Genomic DNA, 21,872 nt, shown 5'->3' on the forward strand with positions numbered 1-21,872 from the left:
GGTTTTGGACAAACAAAAGGCAATGGAGGTTATTTGATAAGTGACAGGTGAGTGACAGTTGCTGGACACACGGGACGCGGGTCAGCGGTGTCGTGACCAATTATTATAACAAATATCATGAAACGTGACATTCGTACAGCATGCTGTATGCACTATATTAAGAGTTACAGGATTTATATTCCCAAAATATCTGTTTTTAAATATGCTTGTTTGATAATGTGTTTTGGAGTGAGTTAGTAAACTGTTAAGATTAAATAAACAAAATAATAATAATGTAACGGAATTATTAATGAGTACCTAACTGTTACCTGTCGTTAGGTACCCATGGAACATGAATCGGCGACCGATTTGTAGGAACAAGAAAGTATGGGTGACGGTTATAACAATATTATACTGGGACCTGAGAGCAAACTTGCAATATTACATTCATGAATTTTTGTTTTTTTTTTCTACTCATCCCACTGATCAAAGTGTGGACACATAACTCATATGAACTAAACTAATCTAAACTGATAATATTATACCAGTAAGCTTCTTAGGACAGGATGCAGGCTGAGTACGCTCGTCAGTAGAAAGTAGGCACTATTTTATAACGTTTTATTATTGGGCTAGTGAGACTTAACTTTAACTTATTTGATCTCAAGTTGACGAGTTCAGTTAATGTTAATATCGCGTAACCACATAGATTTTTGTATTTTTCAAGAATCCTGAGCAGCTTTTACCAGTGGGAGGCTAATTTGCACAGGATGCCGGCTAGATTATGTGTACCACAACGGCGCCTATTTCTACCGTGAAGCAGTAATGTGTACGCATTACTGTGTGTCGGTCTGAAGGGCGCCGTAGCTAGTGAAATTACTGGGCAATGGGACTTAACATCTTATGTCTCAAGGTGACGAGCGCAGTTGTAGTGCCGCTCAGAATTTTTGGGGTTTATCAAGAATCCTGAGCGGCACTGCATTCTAATGGGCAGGGCGTATCAATTACCTTCAGCTGGACGTCCTGCCCGTCTCGTCCCTTATTTTCATAAAAAAAAGCTCAAGTCAAGGTACAGAGTATTTAGGTAGGAATTAGAACCGATGCAAATGGCAGTTTTAATTGTACTAACAATGTATGTAGGAATTTAGAAGAACATAACAAGGATGATCTTTTATATCTTGCAATGAACACAGTGAAGTAATAATCACAGTTTTTATTGACAGCTTTAACAGACTCACAGATTAAAAAGATTTGAATGACCGTCCGATTCGTCACGAACACACTACTACACTAAGTTATTAGAACTGAAAATGGACACTAGTGATAATTACATTGAGTAATTAATTAAATATTTTATTTCGTAAGACGGCGTGGTGTCGTGATGAAGGATTAACGCGTGCAAGTCGTGAGACCGAGACAAGGCCGGGCCAGTGGCAACTCGCCTCAGAGCAGTAAGTTACGAGGGTAAGGGCGGGACAACATGAAGCGGTTATTCCGCGCCCTTTAGGCTAAATTATTTTATTACCTTTAAAAATTTACTAATTTTGAAATACCATTGAATATTGATCAACAATACAGCTGTCACGAATGAGTCAATAGACGACTGTATAGCCGAGTGGTTAGTGATCCCACCTACTAAGCTAGAGGTCCCGGATTCGAATCTCGGTAGGTGCAAGCATTTATATGATGAATATGGATGTTTGTTTCCGAGTCATGGATGTTTATATGTATTTATGTATGTTTATATGTATTTATGTATGTTTATATGTATCTATCTATGTTTAAGTAAGTATATTTTATTAAATATAACGTTGTCTTGCAACCCATAACACAGGCTATATATGCCTAATTTGGGGCAAGATAATTTGTGTAAAAAAGTGTGTTAAAGAAAAATTACGTTAATTATTAAAATTACTCTGTGGAGTGCCACGCCTCGGGTGCCACCACTACTACACTTATGTCGTCTGTAAATCACCAAGTTATGAAGGATTCACGTGTATTTATAGGTATTTATGTCAAATCACTTAGGAAAAGTGAAGAATAAGTGGCGAGAAACTCAGTGCTGAAAATTTGTTCTGCATTTTTCAAACTATGTACAAATCTCTGCTAGGTGATTCAACACTGATATCTTAGGGAAAGAAACGACCCACCCCACGATGCCGACACAAGCAATGACATGCGTATAAGCAATGATATGACGAAGGCTGCAACGGAAACTCAACCAAATAACGGAAAATATAAGCTACATAATTGCCATTTAGACGGTCGATTTAAGCTGTGCGCGGATTATCGTGCGGCTAGTCACGCGTGTAATTTCCTTATTAGTAGAGTATTGCGTCAATATCGCCACGTATGCGGCTGCCCTTACAGCTCGCGGTGGTAAGTGGTGAGTGGTCAGGGTGACATTTGGAAGTGGCACGCCCATCTATTGTTGTTGCGACACATGCGTTAATTAACATTTATGGGTTGCTATTAAATTAATGCTCGCGATATCGTGTTGCTATAGGTAGTAAAATTGTACAGAGGTATTTTATCGTTCGAATATGTTTAGGATGTCAAACTTAGTTATTTAAAGAACTTTCACACTACCGTAATTTTACATACATTCTATCAAATTGAACTATAAGAAAAGTTTGATCTTGGACGACAGAATTTCTGTGTACCTTGTTGTTGTATGACTTACTTATGAATATTTACAATTCTTGGTGTATTGACTATTGGACTAATTTATTGAAAGAATGTCTGCAACGAAAACAATCTGGAATTTATCTGATAACGGCGAGAACACTCATTAGTATTATTAATGTTTAGCTTCATTAGCCGGACAATATAACCGGCATGTTAATGAAAAATCTAAAACTCCTAAAGTTATTACAAGATTCGTATTTGATTAAAAAGACAGAAACCGAATATTCCTAAGCTCATTGTGCGTAAATGTACATAATTTGTTTTTAAATACATTTGCCATCTTTTGACAAAATATACTTCCTGTGTCCGTATTTACAAGTTCACTAATTTGAGACGAGCAGGACGTTCACCTGATGGTAATGCCCATGACAATGCAGTGTCGCTAAGTAGTAGTGCGATTGCACTCGCTACTTTGAGACAAGAGTTTGTCTCATTAGGCCAGTACTTTCATTAGCTACGGCGTCCTTCCAACCGAAACAAAATGTTATTTACACACAACGTCAGGCAGAAAATAGCGCCAATGTAGTACCATCTCACCATCATCCTGTGCAAAGAAGCCTCCTGGTAGGTACTGAATTTGAGTAAATCCTACAGTGTCCTGGTTATTCTTTTCATCACAAATAAGCAGTACTAGATATAGATTTTTAAAGGCATTTAAAAAGTAAAAATTTAAATAGACATGTCTGTAGACTGTACCAAACAATTACCTAGAATATACACACACACACACACACACATACTCACGCCTTGTTCCCGTCGGGGTAGGCAGAGACAATAGAATGCCATTTGCTTCTATCCTTACAAACCTCACGCGCTTCCTCTACATTCATTACTCTTTTCATACATGCTCGCCGGTTGCGGGTGCTTCGGACCTCTCCTTTTCTCAAAACGTCCCCAATTTGATCGACGAATGTTCTACGAGGTCTCCCGCGACCGACTTGCCCGCACACACTTGCCTTATATATTTGATGCGTCATTCTTTCTTCACTCATTCGCTCCACGTGTCCAAACCATTTAAGCATTCCTTTTTCAGTCCTTGTCACAACATCCTCTTTCAAACCACAGCGCGCTCGTATTACCGCATTCGGAATTCTATCAGTCAGTCTTACCCCACACATACTACGCAGTGATCGCATCTCAACTGCGTTAATTCTGCTTTTATGCTTCTTCTGCCATACCCAGCTCTCACTTCCATACATTAACGTGGCGACAAGCACTCCATTATGTACAGCCATTCGCGCTTCTATTGGCACAGTCTGACCGTTTATAAAGGCATGCAGCGCTCCATTCACACAATTTCCCGCAGTCACTCTCCTTTCAATATCTCCTTCATATCTTCCGTCTCTTGTAAACATGCTACCCAAATATACGATTTCTGTAACTTGTTCTACCCTTTCATCTTCAATCGTGATGGTACACTCAGTCAACCTTTCATCCTTCTCAAATACCATCACTTTCGTCTTTCTTGCATTTACTTTCAAACCTCTCTCTTTAAAGCTCCCGTTCAAGCAGTCAATCATTTGTTGCAACTCATTTACCGATGATGAAAAAATGACTTGATCATCGGCGTACAAGAGGCACTTAACACAATATACCTAGAATATACTTTAAAGATATAGTCCGCCTCTTCCATTAAACATATACATCTTTATATGAGCGTACATAACCTCATTCCTTTGTTATTCGCTTGCGTTTTATGATATTTTTAAGCGTAACTAATTCAACCCAACTAAGATTATAGAATTAATTTTTTATATCATGTTACCAGTAACAGCGTCATCTTAAATTGACATAGCGATAATTCCGTGACGGAGATAGCAAAGTAAACTGGAGGAAAACTGAATTTTCTCTGCAGTGATAACGTTATCAAATCAACTGATAACAGTTATGTCACTAGCCTTAACAACTCTACCAAGCCTAAGCTCTACGTTGTTTTTTCTTACAATAGGGGGCAAAAAGCAGTAAAGAGGTAAAGGGCCCATGCGATGGAAAGTCATAAAGCAACGTTGAAGGCTGGGTTGAGGTAAGAGTATACTCTTAGCTTGAAAATCCCTAAGTCGTATCAATTTCTTTGAGTTCCCGTTACGACTTTAAAGTTCCTCGTCGCTTTCTTCACCGTAAAAGCGTAGTATAAACTTGCATACTAATACAAAAATGCGTTAGTACGTGGCTATTGAGCCGGCGCATCCCGGATAAGAGGCAACAAATATTCACAATTGAATTTTAATTACAAAAAAAAGTGTGTGTGTACTTGTGTATGAACGCAAGAAATTATACTTATACTATATAGTATATACATTTTTGCTTTGTTACAAAACAAACAAAGCAAAAATCCTTTAAATTATTATTTTATTTATTCCTCGTGCTATTCTAAGATTGTAGAAAGAACAATATTGTAAAAATCTTGCAACGATGGCTTTGACAATAAATTATTAAATAATGAATACGACTGTACGGGCTTGAACCCTTTGCATATCCTAATAATGGACGAAGAAACCAAAAAAATAACGAATGTCGCAAACGTCAGAAAATTTTAGCAAACAACTTGACCCTGTTACTTTTGTGTTACAGTGATGCGCTCGTATCTTAAAATTACACTCTCATAATATTTTCATAACGCTCATAAAGAAGTAAAACTTCAAAAGATACTTCTTATATTGTGATGTTTGAATTTCTTCGCCTTGAATTTCAGAGCGATACCAAGACGACGAAGTTAAGCGTAAAACAGTTACTTATGAGTTAAAATAAATTTCAGAAGGATACCATGACGACGAAGTTAAGCGTAAAACAGTTACTTATGAGATAAAATTAATTTTAGAAGGATACCAATACCACGAAGTAAAGCGTTAAAAAGTTACTCATGAGTTAAAATTAATTTCAGAAGGATACCAAGACCACGAAGTAAAGCGTAAAAAAGTTACTTATGAGTTAAAATTAATTGCAGAAGGATACCAAGACCACGCAGTTAAGCGTAAAAAAGTTATTTATGAGTTAAAATTAATTTCAGAAGGATACCAAGACCACCAAGTTAAGCGCAAAACAGTTACCTATGAGATAAAATTAATTTCAGAAGGATACCAAGAACACGAAGTTAAGCGTAAAAAAGTTATTTATGAGTTAAAATTAATTTCAGAAAGATACAAAGACCACGAAGTTAAGCGTAAAAAGTTACTTATGAGTTAAAATTAATTTCAGAAGGATACCAAGACCACGAAGTTAAGCGTAAAAAGTTACTTATGAGTTAAAATTAATTTCAGAAGGATACCAAGACCACGAAGTTAAGCGTAAAACAGTTACTTATGAGATAAAATTAATTTCAGAAGGATACCAAGACGACGAACTAAAGCGTAAAAAGGATAAAATTAAATTGAATTATCAGTAAGCGATTGATTGCTCCCCCGCCATTAATACCCATCTAAGAAGAAACACCTGGAAACTCTACTGAAGAAACTACATTAAAGATTTGGATAGTACAGAAGAAACTACATTAAAGTTTGATATAGAATTCAGTTGAACTTTGAACTTTCATCCTGGTAGTGGCCGTACGGTCTAGCTGCCTGTGCATTTGTTGTATAACATGTTCACAGTTAAAATAGATGAACAAGCCTTCTGCAGTCATGACAGCAATCCTTCCAAAACTGGGAAGCCCCAATATAATTCTAAGTCTTACTACATGGTCACATTAACTCTGGATCTCGCTGGTAATGCCCTCTCCCGTTTCCCTTTAACCCCTCGCGTTCGTCATGTGGCGTCAGTACGGCTTGCAGTTTCATTATCTATTGTCTAATTACGAATTGTGTATTACCACTAATGTCGTGATTTTCGTGCTATCACTACTTTTATTTTGAAGATTTCTTTGTTACGTTTTGACGTTTTTTGTTAATAATTCTGTAGTTTCTGTTGTTCTGTGTCGCTGTATTAGTACTGTCAGTAAATATTTTTTATTTTACTTAACCCAGATGCTTTGATTGATTTTTCATCATTATAATAATAATAATCAGCATTACAACACAAACTTTAACATCAATCAATAATACAGAAACAGAATCATCGACGTCAGGTCTAGAGATATTATAACCGGGTAGTACATAGACTTTGAAACGATAAAGTGTAATGTAGTGCCCACGCTGTTGTCGGCAGTGTACCTTCCCGCCATAACACAACGTGCTGTGTTCTGACGCAGCTCCCAGACCGCCAGCTATACAGCACTGTTGAATGTTGATAATAGCATCACGTACACGCGTCTGCCACACTCACTCAAACAATGCTCCTTCTTACATTTATTGTGTGCTGTAAATCAACTTATGTCACACACTTAATGTCACTCACATTTGGAAAATCTAAATTTATTAAATGGTAAGAAGCAATCACGTTCTTCTTACACACATTGAAATATCTTTCGCAGTCTGATAAATTATGTTTAAAAGACAAGTGAGCACACTTTTCTCCTTAGTCGTGTGTCAACTGCCACTGACCGAATGGGGTTCTAAATTCAACATAGCGAACTGAATAAATGTTTTACATTGCTCCTTACTGGCCAAGAATATTTTATACAACTGGAGTAAATGCAGCAATAGATATAGATGCTTGTTTTGGTGTAATTTGTGGCATTTTACATATTTCCTCTTGCTTTTTTTTCATAGTGAACGATGTGTATAGAACGTATTTTATAAGTGACAAAACAAACAAAGCGTTCATGTGACCACTGCAATTCGGTGCCATGAAAAACAATTTTAACAGTTTGAGACACACATAAGACACTAAGTTCCATGCCATTCAAAGCGAAATTTGGCAGAAAATGACGCTCTTATGTTCCCGTTCTAGCTGCTATTCTGTGCAAACGAATCTTCCACTGGTAGAGTAGAGTTGGAGAGAAAACGTGTGTCTATGTGAACAGCTGTACATATTTGGAAATAAGTGGACAAGTACACGTGTAGACACTCCGAATACTTCATCATACTCACAATACTTTGAGCATCACATAAAAATATTACCAAATGGTAGTATTCTCTCATTCACAACACGATTCTCCAATTAGAATTTTTCAAATAGGTAAGTGTTGCATGCCTAGTACCTATTTGATTATTTATATTCACGTAGGTAATTAAAGCCCTTCGTCAAAAATTCAATCATTTAAAAAAATATGAGAAAAAAGTAACGAGACGAGCAAATAACCAGATGGTATGTGATACGCCCTGTCCAATACAATTCAGTGCCGCTAGGATATTTGAAAAAAAAGCGACTTTGAGACATAAGGTAATTTCATTAGCTACGCCAGAACTTCTGAGTGAATCGACGTTAAGTACCTACATCACCGCTGCGACATCAGATGCAGTTAGTATAAATTATATATATGATATGCTATTTATAGATAATACACAATACATAAATTGCCGATTCGAGTACAACCCCAGTCACGACCTCGTCAAAACAATCTTATGTTAATTATGTCGTGTAGGTGCCTACAAAATATTATGACGATTCTACTAATAAAATATTTAAGTTCCTTTCGCGAATTTGTCCAATCGTGTTCCGTTAGAAAAGATTTACTTACAATGCACGCTTTATGCTTTTCTGTACTTATGATAATGATTATGTATATAAAAGGTGTGAAAGCCTAACAATTGTTTATGTTTGTACTATCACTGTGTTTTCAGAAGTTAATTACTTACCTATTATAGAAATTAGGACTTAATTTTTATGCAATCACATTTCTTTATGTAGTACTTATAGATAGAAATTATTTCCTTTTGGCGTAAATGCCATAATTTATGAAATATCAAAATAAAATTCGCACAAGTCAGGTACCTATTATGCATAATATACCTACACTAGCTGCCCCGAGTCCCGACAAAGGTTGTATTGCCATATAAAATAATGAAATAGATGCAGAAAAATAAATTTTCCAATTCTCAGACCTAACCGATATGCACACAATTTTGACAGTTTAGTAACAATCACCCGCGACACGAGAATTTTATATAATAGATCATACCTACAATATAGTCTACCACTTTAATAACAGTAGGTAGGTAGGTATTATGCGCCAATATAGTTTAATTTTCTTTGGGATAATGTTAATGAGTTTAAAATTTAATTATAACTTGTAATATTTAAAGAAATATGATGATATAGGTAACCTACCTGAAATAGTTTAAATATTTATTAGAATCGCCAAAACAATAATCACTTACTAATTACCTGAATATTATTGTTGTTTGTTTTATTTTTTTAGAGCATTGGTAACAATCAACCATCAGCTCAAACTAAAATACAATAAAAGAAGGATATTTAGGTATTACATTTTTCAATATACCTACTTACTCGATCGACAAGAAAAACCCCCGTTAAGTTTACGGGCAAAAACAATCTTAGTAGGTATAGGTTAGACCTCCATTTTATCACTTTTCCTCACATCCTCTGAATACATTGACCAACGACCATTTATGCAAACATTATATTCACATAAATTTTGAATGTGCAACATAAGAACTAGTACTAAGAAATACTATAATATAATTTATTTTTAAGTATATAAGTTAATTAGCTAAAGTTTAATTTAATATTATTAAAATATAAAATTAAACAAAAGTTATTTTATTACCAGCAGACCTATCTACCTAAATGCATAATATTTGTTGAACCGTAAATTTTCCTGTCTAGCAACTGGCCTTATACCTATACACAAAATATATTTTTTGAAATATAGTAGGTACTATGAAGTATGAACTAGGTAATTTCGGTCTACATATTTGATATGATACATCAATATACAAAATTATCTTTTATTAGAACAGACTCATATACTTAACATTATTTTACATAAGGTTTCGCCGGTAAAATTAAAAACAATAAGTAATTGAATTTGAAAAAAATTAATGTAACATTGTTGGGGACATAATATGCGATCTTGATTTAATTTAGACATGTTTATTATGAAATATATATCATAAAATAATTACCTTATTAATCTGATCATAAATGTTAAGCCACATGTATCACAGAACAATTACTAAATATTACGCTTAGTAAGCACTAAACATTGTAACCGCGTCGGATACACGCGTGGCGCGTGCTATTGGCGCTACCGCACTGATACGTGTTACTGGCACGCGTAGTAGCGCCCGACTGAAGCGTCAAGCGAGTAGCGACTAGCGACTTGCCGCAGTAGGGCCAATCGCTACGCAGGGAGACTAGACGGGAGTAGGAACCAGAGGGTACTGTACGAGAAAGTGGTCGGCGCTATGCGAGATGTTACGAAGGTCAAGATCACGCGACCGACCGAGCGTGGCGCAGGGCGCTATCATTATGATGCTGTTATAGTAAGTGATGCGGGCTGTGTTCCTGTGGTTACAAAGTAAAAGATTGCCTTTTTTATTTATGTCAAAAAATATGTATTAGGTAATGTATCGCGTATGCATTAATACATACAATGTCACAGCTAAATCATTATTATATGAAACCTACGCTACAGTTCTTTTTTAATGCAACTTTTATCTCACGTACAACCAAACTATTGAATGAGCTTCCTTGTCCGGTATTTCCAGGACGATATGTCCTCCAATGGGTTTGTAGGAGGATGTGTGGTGGCGGTGATTATTTGCCCTCCTTTTCGATAAAAATAAACCAGGGGACATACAAGAACAAATTTTCCAATCTCTGACAAATACAAAGACTATTATGCGTATTTATTAACTGTTGCTTTTCAATTTATTTTAAATTAATTAATTACAGAATGGAATAAAAGAAATAAATATGCAATTAGACAAGTTTAAATATTACTATGTAATTGTTGTTAAAATATCATTGAGAAAATTATGTTTAACAATTATGTATTGCATAACACCGTCCCAGCATCCGCAACATGAATCAATCTGCATTGTTTTATCTCGTTCCCGTTCACAAGCTATCTCCCACGTTAGAGTAGGACGGCAGCAGGATCTGATGGCGCAACTCCCCTCACAATAGCAGCCGACAGGCGGCAAACGCCGGGGCAATCGATACTAGTCCCTCAGGATTCAACAACGTGTGAAAGTGCCTTAATTATTACTTGTAGCTGCCGTTACTTATGTTAACTGTTATTTATGTACTTTAAATCAGAATTAAATTAATATACATTAATGGGATTTAAGAGTAAAAAATAAATAAAAAAGGGACGTTATTTAGCTGTACTCGTCGTAAATTTTATATTCCTTACGAAATTAATAATTTAGATTTTTCATGTTAACTTTTTATTTCAAAGTGTGATATGCCTTTGTATTTATGTTATGGAGTAATATTGTGAAAACAAATAAAATAAATATTAATAGTTTTAATTGTAACATTATTTGAATTAATGTAAAATCTAGTTGGTAAGAAAAAATCTAAAGAAAGTACGTAATATTATGCATCGACACAAAGAAAGTATCTAAGATTATGTACAGCTGTTATAAGAACTAAAAGTACTATATAATACTAGCTGCCCCGACAGACGTTTTTCTGTAGATAATAAAAAAAATACTGTTTCGCCAATAATATTTCAAAACATCAAGAATTATTTCTTAAAAAATGCTCCCTGCTGTTGTTATAATGAAATTGTTTCACAGCAGAACTGTCAAACCGTGCGTCACTAATTTCTCTCATAGAAAATATGTCCATACAAAACAGATATTGAAAATAAAAATAATTGTGGGTCCCGAATCGAAATAAAAACTATCCTATCTCTCAAGTTGGACCAAACTGCAATCCATGAAGTAATTCCCATTAAAATCCGTTCATTAGTTTAGGAGTCCATCGCGGAAAAACAAAGTGTCACGTAATTTATATATATTAAGATATGTCTTGTTGAGTTTAACTATAATTCTACTACTATGTATGATACTACTACAATAATACTCTGTTTAATTCCATAAAATTCAATAAATAATAATATTAAGAACAACACTTAGCATCTTATTGAAAAATCTTCACACCACTCGAATTTAGAATAAATTCATTTATCTGCTTATGTGGCGGTATAGTCACTTACAAAAATCAACAAAAATTAAGCACTTTACGACATTATTCAAAGTATTTTATTATTTCGATATAGGTATCATCTTTTTTTTCGAAAGTTTGATGAACATAAATGTTTCTTTACCTCAAAAGTTACATTAACAGAAAACTTTACATATATAATTTTGATGTACTTGAGTATAACGTCAAAACAAAAACGGAACGTATGTTTACAAGGGTAAATTTACACAATGTCGAACTTGTAGACAAACACAGGTGTAATTACATGCAACACGTGTTTCGCCCTCAATGGAGTATCGGCCAAGTGTGGGTGGACTCGTTCATAAATGATGGAACAAATTTAACAATATTTCATTGATAGAAACATTCGCAAACATCCACTTGGAATAATTTGAAGAAGGTCTTATTATTATATTTTTTTAAAGACGAATTAATGTTAAAAAATGATTTGACGAGATCTGGTAAACAGAATTATTCATCTCTATGTTTTTATTTATTTTATATTTTTTCTTTGAGATAAAATTTCTTTAGGCGCCGCGACATCGCATCCAATTTGCTGAAGCATGCTTTTTTAAAAGGAAAACTGAAAGAGAAGATCACCAACTAATGCATAAATAATTTGACTTGGCTACTTTAGGGCGTTGATAGTGTGATATATTGCAGGCTGAAAAGACATCGCTCCAGAACTTTCCGATAGATTCACTACCAGGCATGTAGATAGGGTTACCAGCTCATTGTCGGTCAAAAATAGGAGTTCTAAAATTATTACGCACAAAAATATAGAATCTGTATGTAGGTCGATAACAAGGACATGTAAAATGGTAGATTTTAAAATCGGTAGTTTTTCTTAAAACAATGTGTATTTTTATAAAGATAAGGGACGAGATGAGCAGGACGTTCAACTGATGGTAATTGATACGCCCTGCCCATTACAATGCAGTGTCGCTTAGAATTCGTGAAAAACCCTAAAATTCTGAGCGGCACTACAATAATTGCCCTCGTCACCTTGAGACATAAGATGATTACTCTCATTTGCCCAGTATTTTTTTTAGCTAAGGCGCCCTTCTAACCGAAACACAAAAATGTTTACACATTACTGCTTCACGGCAGAAATAGGAGCCGTTGTGGTGCCGACAATCTAGCCGGCATCCTGTGCAAAGGAGCATCCCACTGGTAAAATGTTTTGCTACTTTTGGCCTTTTTTAATATTTTTTTTAAGAATGCCTCATAGCATATTTCAAATTTTGAAACGAATATTATTGCTTTCAGTTTGATGCCTTTGAAATATAGTAGTTTCATATACAATAGTACAGTAAGTATATGGTTTTTTCAGAAATATCGGGCCTCAAATTCCATAAGATACTATGTATATTATATAGTACGGTTGGCAACTCTATAGTTCAATGAAGTTTACTATAAAAATTACAAGACAAAATACATACTGAAAAGAGACAATATATTGGCTTATCGTTTTAGGTTTTTCAAGTTTGGCAGAAAGAACAACAAGTGAAAAAAAACGCTCGTAAAGATGACAAGCACATATTTTTTTTAAAGTAGTGTACTAATAAGGCATGATAATGACACAAGTATAAACATTTCCTTGTGAAGCATTATTTCTCACTGTTACCCGTCAACAGAAATAAAACAACAATTAGTAATTAATTAGCACACATGCGGCGCAGCGACAACTTCCCACCGTATGACAAGTGGGCTCGGCAACCGTCATGTTTTTATTTTTCGAGTGAAAGTTAATTTAATTAAACGTTTGCAAAGTTAATTAAGACGTTCATGTGAGTATAAATTAGCGATCGGTGGAGGAAGCTTCAATGTGCTGTAATATTTTTTAATTTATAAATATGTATATAACAATGAGGTTAGTATGTGGCAGTGCAGCCGATATTAATACCATCTTTGTGCTGCAGAAGAGGGCTATTCGCTATTTATAACCTAGGTCATAAATTATCTTTAAGAGAAATAAACATTGAAGAAATAAACATTTTAACTTTTGCATCTCAATAATATATTCTTGATAATTTTCTGTATGTTCATAAGCATTTTAAGCTGAACTAAACTAAAACTAAACTGCGACGGTCATAATGTTAACATGAGGAACAAACATAAACTTGTAATGCCTACAGCCCGGTTAAGTCGACGACATGATCCCAGAAAATGTACAAAACAAAGAGCCCGCTTAGTTTCTTACCATTCTTCTCAGGTCTGAGGCTCAAAATTTCTAACGGGTGGTAATTTTAGACATCCAATAAGTGATTTTAAATCCTATTTTGAATAAAAATATATGAATTTGTACATAGTCGTTTCATTCCAATACATCAATATCAATATTGCAATAGGAGGACTAGCATGATGAAAGAGAAAGTCCGTTCGTTTGTTTATTTGTCTGTCAGCTGGCTGTCTCTGTCATTTGACAATAATTAATTGAGGTACCGATGTAACATCAAGGAATAAAATTATAATATTACATCCGACGTGATTATTTCGTTGTTTTATGTTACAATAATACAGAACCCTTGGCGATTCGGTCGGAACAGGAAATGCAACATCACAAAAATCGTCACCTTTTTGCTCTTAATAGTGATTTTCATTATTATAACAATAGAAATAAGGGATTGCTTGTAACTAATTCTAGTAGGCTTCATAAGATACATAATAGCTTTAAGGGTAAATGTATACACTTCTTTAATAAAGTCCCAGCCACTGTTCAGGCATTATCTATAAATAAATTTAAATGTTTTATAAAAAAATGGCTCTGTCGTAAATCCTATTACTCCACTGCTGAATATCTAAATGATCGGACAGCCTGGGACTAGATTGTGATTATTTTATAGCGATAGAAATGACTGTACAATATTGTATATTTTTATTGAAAAGAGCCCAAAAAAAGAATGCTGGGAGAGTTTCTTGCGCCCCTTATTCTCTCTCAGAGTGCCATTTCTTCCGAAGCGGTAGTAGTATCTAGTAGTTAGTAGAAATGACATCAAAAAGAATTCTAAAGGAATCAATTTTGAGAAATTAAATGCCTTTTTATGCCATTGAAGCAATTCTAACAACATGTTATGGCAATAATAAAAGCATTCCCAAGGGTGCCCGCGATTTGTCAGTAATTTAGCAATGCCAATTAATATGGCATATGGCGGTAAGCAATAACTCCGGTGGCGGTCATCTTTTAAAAATTGTTAAATTTCGGTAGACAAAACTTAAGGTTTCCCCATAAATATTTTGTTTTCTTTAATATATTTTAAGATAACATGTATAGAATTCTAAAACTAAAGTAGCGAATCTTATTTTAGACTGTATCAACATGACATTCACCGGTGGGAGGCTCCTTTGCACAGGATGTCGGATTATGGGTACCACAACGGCGCCGTGAAGCAGTAATGTGTGAACATTACTGTGTTTCGGTCTGAAGTGCGCCATAGCTAGTGATATTACTGGGTAAATGAGACTTCACATCTTATGCCTCAAGGTGACGTGCGCAATCGTAGTGCCACTCAGAATTTTTGGGTTTTTTAAGAATCCTGAGCGCCACTACAATGCAATGGGCAATGGTATCAATTACCATCAGCTGAACGTCCTGCTCGTCTTGCCCCTTCTTTTCTTTAAAAAAAATAATAAAAATTAAAAATTAACGCAGCTTTAATAATAACATCACAGAAAGAGATAAACAGCATTTATTTAATTTCAACGTGGCACTGCCTTGGTGTGGCCTTAATAATTATATTATTGAATTGGAAAAGATTAACTCTCATTTGATTAAGTGATCACCTTCGTAAAATCGAGTTTCATGCATATTGATTTTAAATTACCTTTAAATGCTTTCGATTAACGCACTTTTAAGTACGCATACGAAACAAAATACTTTTAAAACAATAACATTTACAGTACGTACTCTTTAACAATTACTTTTTAATCATCAGCAGGAATTATTTTATTGTGAAGTAATAATTTTAAATAAGGTGTTTTTGGTAACCGTAATAGCGTGGTAATTTTATAATATTACCGTGGTAACAGTGTCGCGAATTCAATGATTTTTCCCATATTAAAAATACCAACATGCATGTATCTAAAAATGCAACATGTATACATACAAAATATATGTACATACTTATATACAAAGGTGTCCTTAACGATACCAGCACATAAGTAACTAGGTACAGACGAGGCAAAGCTCCTTAAGAGCGGACAAAATCGTTACCTATTTTGGTAGGGTTGCCACAAAAAGTTATAAGAATTTTTTTTTAAAACATTTTTTTACTAGATTTTTATTGCGTTTAATCATCTATATTAAGTAACCCTAGATACAAAAGTTACAGTTAATTCGACTACGAAAATAACAATAATTGTAACTACATTATATTGATTATTAATTTGTAGAATGTATTTTGAAGTCGTTTATTAGAAGATTTTTTGAAGTCGGTTAAAATAGTCTCACTGAACTAGAGTTACTTAATAGAATAGTTTCAATAACGTAGAACATTATTTATAGCTCTCACAACATAACGGGTTCAGCTCATGATCTAAAACACACGTTAACTTTTACGAGAAATCAATTCCCATAAATGTTAAGTCTGTTTGGACGGAAATAGCGCGGCTATCTCAACTTAGATATTTTGGTATTTGGTTTCTCTATCCAGCAGCTTGCCCGGCGAGTTTGTCCATATGTTTAAAATCACAGCATGAAATTTCAACAACTTCGTCACATTGTAGTTTGACATAGTACGACGGATATCTGTCCGTCCGGACTGGCCATCTGGCCAGTGGGGCAGAAATGTCCTCAAACAGCGACCACGTATCGGAAGACGCAGTGTTGGTAGACTCCCACAAGATGGACCGAAGATCTGGTCAATATCACCGGAATACGTTGGATGAGGGCAGCGCAGGACCAATCGTCGTGGAGATCTTTGGGGGAGGCCTTTGTCCAGCAGTGGACGTCTTCGGCTGATAATGATGATAATGTTGTTTGACAGAAGCGGACTCCAAGATGAAGAAAGGCACAATAATTAGTATTGTTATTTGTTTATTGATATCATTATAGATTACCTACTTAAATATTGTTAGTGGATTAGGATGTATGGAGCGATAGCATAGAAGGATAAAATTTCTGCAAACAGCACAATTTGATTTTTTTCCTCAATGGCAAATAGATAATGTTAATTTTCCAAATATTCATAGTGCCATATATTTAAATCCATCAGAAGTATTTTATTTTAATGTGCGATACTCGAATAATAATCAACGAAAAAATTTAAAGCCTTTAGAAAAAAATTTCATATTAATGTATAAATGAAATTATCATTACGTTCTATATACAATGTTGCACAAATTATGTAAAACCAAGTAGTAAGTTACAGTAATATAAGTGAGTGGTTTTATAGTGAAGCCTCACGGGTGTGCCCGAGTCTAGACATGCTTCCGCCACGGGCCGGGGGAGTGAAGGAGGGAGCCCCTCCCCGGCGTGCGGTATACGACCGAAGTTATTTTGGAACTTTGTGAAAGTGAGCTTTATCGATCCAAAAGTTTGCAGGGTAAGTAATAAAACAGGAACTAAAGTTTGTTTAGTGTTTATGTGTGTCCGTGATATAAGTATAATACATAGATTTTGTATGATAATATATACCTATATACTGTTTGGTACGATATTATAATTATTATGATATTATTTAAAAAAAAATATAGTAGGTCTTTTTTAAACGAAAATAAGGGACAAGACGAGCAGGATGTTCAGCTGATGGTAATTGATACGCCCTGTCCATTACAATGCAGTGCCGCCCAGGATTCTTGAAAAATTCTGAGCGGCACTATGATTGCGCTTGTCGCTTTGTGACAAAAGATGTTAAGTCCCATTTGAACACTAATTTCACTAGCTACGGCGCCCTTCACACCGAAACACAGTAACGCTTACTCATTACTGCTTCAAGGCAGGTATGGGCGTCGTTGTGGTACCCATAATCTAGCCAGCAGCCTGTGCAAAGGAGCCTCCCACTGGTAAAAGATCTGTAAGAAGTGGGAAGGCTATTTATTAACACAGTTGCTAGTCGTTAAAATAATTGTTGGCGTATGGGTTCGATAATTCCTGATTCGTCCCGATCCGTTTTTTCTGTGATAAATACCAAGCAGTAAGACGAAAGAAATAAAGCGTATTTGAAACAGATGAGGAATTAGTTACTTATTTACTTTAAGATAGATAAAATAAACTGTACAGATGCCGTGCAGCTGATAAGGAAAATTAAAATTAGATAAGAGAGAAGACATATACGAGAGAAGACTACAGAGCGGACGCTCGACGTGGCATAAAATTCTATAGACAAATGAGCCACCCCCTCTCCTCTCCGCTTGATGCATTTCCACCGAAACCAAGCAGAGAGGAGATGTGGAAATAACGAAATCTGATTGGGTATCAAAATCTCTTCTCCTCTCCGCTATGGTGAATACCGGGCCTAAATTGTAATCTTCTGTTACGCTAAGTTTTATAGTATTTACGTAAGTAAAATCTGAGCAAAGTCTTAGTACGGTCTCTAGATCTGAGCCTTATAGTATTGGTGTAAACGAAGCTACGAACAAAAAAACCGCTCGAAGGTATGTTTTTTAGATAAGATGCTACATTGTCGACATCACTAAAAATATATGTGTAAATCAACGCTAGTGGGGAAGATGTTCTAGTTGAACCCTTCAAATCTGTTTAGTAGCAGCAGTAGAAATGTAGAATAATCACAGTTTGTAATGTTTTTAAAGTGATAACCCTCACGTCTAGGACTAATACAATAATAAAATTTGAAAAACGATTTCATGAACCATGCGGGACACGTTCCGTGCGAGTGCTCTTACAACTGGGCTAACCGTTCAAGTGACATATCGTCATAAAATCTTGTATGCTTTAATCAACTGTCAGGTTGTGGCTTCATCTACAATCTACAGGATCTACTTTACAGTTGATAACCTGCTCAGCCCCAATATTTGCACTGATTAGTTATAGATTAGTCATATTAGGAAATTGACTTGAGATGTCGCTCTTGCAAATCTAAACAATTTGTCATGTTTTTAAAGTGTACCTAATTACAGTGTTTGACCGGGGCAGTACTGCCAACTATTACTACCACAAAACGGTGTTGTGAGAGTAAATTAGTATTATTAAATAGCAAAAAAGATGTGGGACTATTGTTATTACCGATATAATATGAGATAATTCATTCAAGTCGAAGTCATATACGGTCGGAACAATTTGATATTTTAAAGTTTAATATCCTTCATTTCTGGGAATAATTGCACAAATTAAATTTGTAGTCACAACCTGAGAGTTGAACAAGATATAACAATATTGACACGAGAGTGGGTCAGGGATTGGAAATAATACTCCGCTTATAGGAACAAGTCTTTATTTGAGTTCACTTTTTCTGAACTTGCACTTCGCCGGTCTGCCGCTGTTCCTCTTATGGGCGACGGTACCTTCAACGCGTCACACCGCACCGAACACTTAGTCTCTTCTATCTTCTTCTTCTTGGAACACTTCCACTTTTCACTACTTCTTCTTTCTTCTTCTTCTTACACTTTCAAGTCAGAACTAGAACTGCTGTAGGCCACGCTTAGTACGGCTTATATACCCCCGGATCCGTTCTATTTTCGAAATGATTCTCCCATTCCATCTTTAAATTTAAATTGTACTAGAAATTTCTTTTAACTATTTTTATCCTGCTTACACATTTTCCATTCCTTTTTTTCTGTTCGATTTGATTCTGAACTTACTAGAAATTTCCATTAACTTGACAAAACCCAAAAAATTCCATACACTGGTAGGTTTTACTTTTACGCTAAAGCTACGAGCATTGCTCCGTCAGCAATCGTCAGCTGTTGAAATTAACAACGTCTTGAAGTTTGACAACTCTCGTCATGTACGTTGCTGGACGATATGACGTTTGACAACTCTCGTCATATACGTCGAAGCGTTGCTACGCGACAATATTTACAATGCATGCGTTCTCAAACGGTTGACTCAGTAGGTCAAAGCGCTTGGACGGAACGCGAGAGGTGGCGGGTTCGGGTCCCGCATCGTTCATTACTTTTTGGTTACAAAATTTAAATAGTATACGGTCGAATTGTCATGGATTACGCTTCAGATAAGTCACTGCTTATTGCAGATAAGTCATATGTTTTTTTGTAAATTTGCAATGGTTTCATTCCTTCACAAACGATTGTGTAAAGTATTGTACACACTGTACAACCTCAAATTGTACATCTACGCGTATCCCAAGGTAGTTTATATTGCTGCGAAACGAATTATCTTACAAACACTAGAAAGAAAATTCTAGTCTAACATAAGACATATAAATAACATTAACATAAGGCTGATATCAGGCGATGCGATCGTTTTGGTAATCGGTTCAATGAAGTCGTTTAGCCTTCTGCTTGTGTGGTCTGGATTGGTCTAAGCTTTTCAGTTCAAAGGAGCGGAACAAATCGGAAAAATAATTCTGAGAAATGAGTCGGTGGAATAACAGACGCTGCGCTAACCAGCTGACTTGTAACGTAACAACAATATCACAACTTCAAAACAATGTTTACAATTTGTTCATATCAACCACAACAACAACAAACCACAGATAAGTAACAATAATACATAAGTTAACCAAAATATGTATTTGAAAGATGTTTTTGAGTAGAAATAGAAATATATTTATTAAAATAATAAAGCCTTTTTTTTTAATGATTTTCCATTTGATTATCTACATTTTAGTGTTAGAATGTTAGTACGGTTAGTTGACAAACATGATTATTTTTTTACTAACTTTTATGTTAGTAAGTTAAAATGCATGCACTATGTTAGTTTACTTCATAATTTTCAAATTGATCCCAGTTGGGTAAAGGCCTCCTCCATTCCTTTCTATTTTTTCCTTTTTCGAGCCAGTTAGTTCCGCCAATCTCTCTGATCTCATCGGTCCACCTTTTATGTGGTCTGCCCACATTTCTCTTTCCTACAGGTCCCTTCCATGTTGTGGTCTGAATGGTCCATCTAGCGTCTGTTAGTTTGGAAATGTGTCCGGCCCATTGCCACTTTAGTTTTAATGCTTGACTTAAGGCATCAGTTAATTTTGTTTTCTTCCTTATCTTCTGGCTATGTATCTTATTAATTTTTCTTAATTTAATCATGCTTCTTTCCATTCCGCGCTGACATGTCCTAATTAAGTGTTGTATTTTCTTGGTAAATACCCATGCTTGGCAGCCAGATATATATTTATTTACTATACATATTGCAGCAACACTTGGTAAGCGTCATGAAGCTGCATCAATTCGTAAAGGGGATTTGACATCGGGAGAAGAACTGATAAGAAACTCTCAGACCATCTATTAAATCATATAACAACTTAGCTTACTTAATATCTTATATATAAAATTCTCGTGTCACAATGTTAGTTACCTTACTCCTCCGAAACGGCTTAACTGATTTTTACCAAATTTTATATGCATATTCATTAGGTCTGAGAATCGGCTACTATCTATTTTTCCTAAATGTTAAGGGTAGTCCACCCCAAAACCTAATTTTTTAATTTTTTGACAATTTTTTGTATTTCTATTTTATTATGATTCAGCATTGAAAAATACATACAAATTAAAATTTTCGCCTTTCTACGATCTACAACTATTTTTTTTATCACGATTTTTATATTATTCTGTTCCATCCACCAAACCGATATAGGGTTGCAAGATGGCAATCGAATACAATACTCGTAATTGTAGTACGATATATTTGGTAGGTCTGAGAATCGGTTGCATCAAAATTTAAATAATTGTTTTTTTTTAATATGTTATATGACAATACGACGTTTGCTGGGTCAGCTAGTATCTTATATATAAAATTCTCGTCGGTGTTTGTTACCAAACTCCTCCGAAACGGCTAAACCAATTTGTTGGAAAATTTATGTGTATATCGGGTAGGTCTGAGAATCGGCCAACGTCTATCTTTCATAACCCTAAATAATAAGGGTCACCCACCCTTAAATATTTATTTTTTACTTTTTTTATTTTATTATGATTCAGTAGAGAATCGGTCGTCATCTGTTTTTTATACCCCATAAATTTTTATTATTGATTTTTTTATTACTTTATAGGGCAATACAACTTTTGTTTAAATTTTTTTTTGTACAATTTTAGGGGCCTGCGCAAAGCCAAACAATAGTCATACATTATTTTCATCTGCTACACTA

At 35.1% G+C, this 21,872-nt stretch overlaps 1 protein-coding gene across 2 annotated transcripts in view; it reads right to left on the reverse strand.

The window, feature by feature from the left end:
- Positions 1 to 21,872, reverse strand: part of LOC126970822 (growth arrest-specific protein 2-like) — a 127,743-nt gene that overhangs the window by 79,929 nt on the left and 25,942 nt on the right. The window contains exon 1 of one of the 2 annotated variants that reach the window (XM_050816953.1): positions 9,627 to 9,843. The exons of the other annotated variant lie outside the window; for it this stretch is intronic. The gene's annotated coding sequence lies outside the window, so the exon portion shown is untranslated. Of the gene's footprint in view, positions 1 to 9,626; positions 9,844 to 21,872 lie in introns of those variants that run through there. 2 annotated transcript variants of the gene reach the window in all.

This window comes from Leptidea sinapis, chromosome 22, assembly GCF_905404315.1.
Source record: "Leptidea sinapis chromosome 22, ilLepSina1.1, whole genome shotgun sequence".
NCBI classification, from domain to species: domain Eukaryota; kingdom Metazoa; phylum Arthropoda; class Insecta; order Lepidoptera; family Pieridae; genus Leptidea; species Leptidea sinapis.